We start from the raw sequence: 5,270 nt of genomic DNA on the forward strand, positions 1-5,270 counted from the left end.
TCAGTCAGCAAGCTTTTCCATTGGGCCCATGAGAACTAGTGTGCTTCAGAGAAAGCCAAGCTTGTGGTGCACAGTCTGCCCGTTCTCTCACTGCATTTGGCAATAGGATTTTGCTAGGTAGAATATTGAATGTAAACTATAATTGAAAAGAATAAAAGTTAATAAAAAAAGATATTGCTTGGTGTTCAAATGTGATATATATGTCCTGCGTTCTCAGGACTTTGCTGGGGTACTACACTTGGAACATCAGGAAAACACTGGATATGCCCAACTGTCCAGTTACAGCTCTATGGGACACAGAGAAGGGACACAGTGGGTAACAACCCAGGCTTGGAGGGAGTCAAATCTACAGCGAGTGTGATATAGGTTATGGTGGGGAAGGTGCCATTTCTTAAGCTTTAATTTCCTCAATTGAAAATAGGAGTAGTACTAATGGGCTAATAGGATAATGCATGTGTTCCTTAATGTGATGTAAGTGCTCCTTAGCACAGTGGCTGTTGATATTATCATTATTCAACTCCTCGGCCTCTTGTGAGATTTTGGTCAGCTGCCCAAAGCTCCTTCCCAGCCTGTCCTATTAGCCCAAAGGCATACCCAGGGCCTGTGACTCCCTGTGAAGACGATGCTTTCTAAAGGCTTTGAACATCCTTTTCACCTTCCAAATGCTTCACTCTTGTTTAATTCTGAGCACAGAACAGAGGCCAAATTGATTAAAAGACTGTTTATAATTGTAAATATCGTTTTAGAAAATGTCTTTGGGTTTTAAAAACCTGGGAGAGGAAAATTCACTCATGAAAGGACTGGGGTCTTCCCATACTTAGGAACCCTAACAGTCCATTTCTCAAAAGATCTGAAAAGAAGTAGCAAAGTGAACTTCTGACTAATAAAAGGCAAAGCCGGAGCTTCTGCTGCAGTGCCTCCCTGGTTCATGGTTGTAACTCACTCTTGGATTATAGGCCCAGTTTGGGAAACTCATTTCAATCCAACTAAAATTGTTATCGGTGGGGTGCTGTTCATGTCCCATCTGTTGCCAGTAGAAGTGGGCTTCTTGGGGAGCCATGGAACAAGAATTTCCTGAGGCTCCCACGGGAGGATGAGGTGTTGTGGAAAGCTTTATTTCTGTGGAATTAAATCCCCAAGTTTCCAAAGTCTCATCTCCCTCCAAACTGCCATGGAAAAAGTCCCATTTTGTCTTCAGCAGGGCTAAGATTAAAGCCATTGCTCAGAGTTTCTGCTCCATATTTGCACAGTTCAGTCCAGTACTTGGCCAGCTAAGCTTGTGTTCCCAACTGCAGTTCATTGTGTGTGGACTCCACATGGCCATGAGCTGTGTGGCTTCTAGGGCGGGTTAGTGCAGGTCATGGAACAAGCAAGAAACAGGAGTGCGGCCCTAGCAGTTTTGGCTCCGTGGTCAGAGCATGGGCCCTTGGACGGAAGGGTCACAGGTTCGATTCTGGTCAAGGGCACGTACCTCAGTTGTAGGCTTGATAAATTTGTTCTCAGATTAAAATGACAGGCAAGGATTTTCCCTACATCACCCTGACTTCACTGCACATGCATCCATTTCTCCCTTTGTTGGACCCCTTCCCCCAGTGATTTGCAGGGAATGGACCAGTGGTTCCCTGCGGAATATGAAACTGCAGCTTCCTGGTGAAGCTGCCCAGATGGCCATACTTACAATGTCTGGCCTTCTCTTTGCTCCCTTTCTATTACGAATATGATCACTACCTAATTATGGCAGTAACAAAATGACATCAATGTAGCTCTATGCTGTGAGCCCAAAGGTGGTGTATTAGTTTCTATAGCTGCTATGACAAATTAACACAAATTTAGTTGCTTCAAACAACACAACTTTATTATCTTAGCGTTCTGGAGGTCATAAGTCTATAAATCAATGTCACTGAGCTAAATTCAAGGTTGCTTTATTTTCAGATCCAGGGCTACAGTCCTTCTGGAGGTCTAGGGGGGAATCCATTGCCTTGCTCTTTCCAGCTTCCAGAGGCTGCCTGCATTCCTCGACTTGTGGCCTCTTCCTCCACATTCAAAGCCAGCAGTGTGGCATCTCCAAATCTGTCTCCCTCTCTTTTTCTGATCTTTGCCTCTATGCTCACATCTCTTTCTCTGACTCTCCTGACTCCTTCCCTCTTTCACTTATAGAGGTTGCTCTTGAGTACGTGGGGCCCACTGGGATAATCCAGTATAATCTCCCTACTTCAAGATCCCTAACTTTATATCTGCAAAGTCTCTTTTGCCATGTAATGTGACATATTCATGAATTTGGGGATTAACACGTGGACATCTTTGGGGGCCTTATTTTGTCTACCACAATATGGAGTATACTTTCTCTCCTCAATTATAGGGCCTAGATATTATCATTCCCAGTTTATATTTGGCAGTCAATACTTCAAACAGGACAAGTTGGCATTCAGAGAACTGAAGTTAATCAAATAAAAAGCAGGTATCAGCATGCACTTTATCACATCACCAAGAGAATCAAAACAGTATGATAGTAAATTTGACTTCTTGTCATGCTGAATTCTTCTTTCAGTGCTGTTATCGGGAAGGCAGTATTGTTATAATGTAATTTATATAGTGCCTTCCCCTGAGTAATGAACAGACTATTCCTCAGTATCCTCAGAGAATTAGTCTTTCTATCTCTTTTTATCCCCGCTCAGCCACTCCAGCAATATAATATGCAGCAATATAATATCTGTGTGCAAGAAATAAATCAGACTCACTAAATTTAAGGATGTTCACTTAAAGAAATTCCTTTTGGAGTTTCTTTTTTTTTCTCATTCGAAAATGTTCTTCTTTAGGTACTATAGAGCCATTGACCCACCTTAGATTAATTAGGTCAATTAGCCTTTATATAGTAATTACTGCTCAGATGGCTTTGAATAAGTCCCTTTTAATAAAGATGTGCCTTGAAAAGAGATTATCAACTTAAATTCCTGCCACATAGTAGCATTAGGAAAACATGCGCTTAGCAGCTCTTTCTGCAATGTGGCTTTGGGTATAGCAATGCTACTGGGTAGGAAAAGCTTCTGGACTTGACTGTGATGAGTTGATTACTCACATTCACACACTGTTAAAAGCCACGTGGGTATTCTCCATTCAGAGAGGCTGTTGGAACCCTGAAGGCTAAACCTAATTTGGAGCAACACCCTCTCTTCTCCTAATCTGTCAATATTCCCACGTTTTTAGAATCACACTGCCCCTGGCACCTATCCTCAGACTCTCACCCACCATCAGGATTATCTAAAATTTTTTTGCTCTGTTTCTCTCCTTCAACCACAACACTGTATTTTATCTTAATATTGACAATAGCTACCACTAAATGAGTATTTGCTAGGCTCCCAATATTTCACATTCACTATTCCTAATTGTTACCTCGAGTTAACTCATTAACAAATATTTGTTGGAAAATTTGCTGTAGATACTGGAGATACAGCCAAGTGGATATCCTTACCTACATGTAATAGTTGAGGAATTTGAGACAGAGGAGTTCAGTGACCAGCCCAAGGCTCTGGGTTTAGACCAAGCCAGGGTCTGACTGGCTTCACAGCTCGGCTCTGCCCACCCACTGGGCTAGAGCTGCGGCATTGGACCTGCTGTCTGATTTGGTAGCTATGTTTGAAGACTCATTCGACTGTTTGGGGCATAAGGTTGCCAGTGAAGTCGGAACCTTCAAGAAAACTTAAAAGGTGCTTTAGGAATGAGGTTGAAAAATAGGAAAGTCAATTACTTTGGACACATATCCCACTATTAGTAATTAAAGGCTTTAATTAAAAAAAAAAGTAAGAATTCTAATGCATATACACCCACAAAAGAAGTTAATGTACTGCTTAAGTGAATATGTGTAACTGAAGGAGAGGTCCTTTCTTTGCTGTAGTTCACTGAGCCCCTGGTGTTTAGGGCAACTAAAGGCCTTGCTAAATTGTCAATTGTGCACTAACGTTACCACATTTGCTACTCTTAGATCTCCCACCAAATAGAGTGGATTCTGTGAGTAAATTTACTCTATTGCTGAGATCTGGGCCCTTGGATGTCTGGAATTAAAGATAATTTTGTTGGCTGGTTGGTTTGTTTTACAAGTGTTTTACATTTTAGAACCTTGTAGGAACCAGAAAGTTTCATATGGGAATGTAAAAATGGTGTTTCTGGAGGGCAATTGAACAATTTGTTTCAATAATTTAAATGTGAATTTGTAGTGAAAGGCATATAGATAAAGATGTATGTGTAAGAATTCTCATGGCAACATTAGTTATAAATTGGAAACTATTTAAATATACATCATTACAGGAGTCACTAAATAAGTTAGATACATCCATGCACATGCTATGTAAAAATGATTAAGTATGTCAATACGTTTATATTGTATTGTTAAATTAAAATAAAGATTAAAAACATTATAATCTCACTGTAAAGCTGTGTGTGTGTGTGTGTGTGTGTGTCTGAATGGCTATATTCCAAAATATGCTAACTGTGATTATCACTGAATAGCTGGATTCAGGGTGATTTTAACTTCTTCATACAATTCTGTATTATCTGAAAGTCCTTCTTTTATTCTCTTTTATCCCCATTTCCCACTTAGATCATTCCAATTCCCCCATGACAACTATTCTAATGCACTTGATATAAATCTTTTCGTTTGTATGTATTCCTATAAAATGTATTTTTGTACAGGTATTTTAGATTTACTCAGTATCAGATCCTGTTTTTTACATGTTTCACTTGGTATTATGTTTTTTAGATCTATGTTGCTGTGGGTACTAGTCTATTGCATATAACTGCTAAAGTACTTTTATAGTATAGGAATTGTAAATAAGTGTATGCTACTTCCATAATCAGAAAAAATCCAATATAGCCCTTTTTATTGGGAAAAGAAAACAATCTTTCTTCTAACAAAAGAGAATAGAGTCATAAATTACATAATTTTATCAATGGAAATACTATTCAAATGGAGAAATTATTATTATTACATCCCTACTTTAAAAAAGTGGACACATGAAACTCTTTTCTACAGATACAGAAAATTCTGAGAACAGAATATTTCTTTTTATGAAGACTCTACAATGCCTGATGTATTTTAGGAGGCAAACATTTCAAAAGACAAAGTTATTTTGAAAGTGAAAAGTAGCGAAATGAACTTATTACAGTATGTTCTCACTATATATTAAAAAGGAAATTAAAATCATTTAAAAATAAGAGAAATATGGCATTGTAATGCAAACAGAAATTGAGGAAAATCCCCAAAGGATAGAAAATGG

This window comes from Miniopterus schreibersii, assembly GCF_964146895.1.
Source record: "Miniopterus schreibersii genome assembly, chromosome: 8".
NCBI lineage: Eukaryota > Metazoa > Chordata > Mammalia > Chiroptera > Miniopteridae > Miniopterus > Miniopterus schreibersii.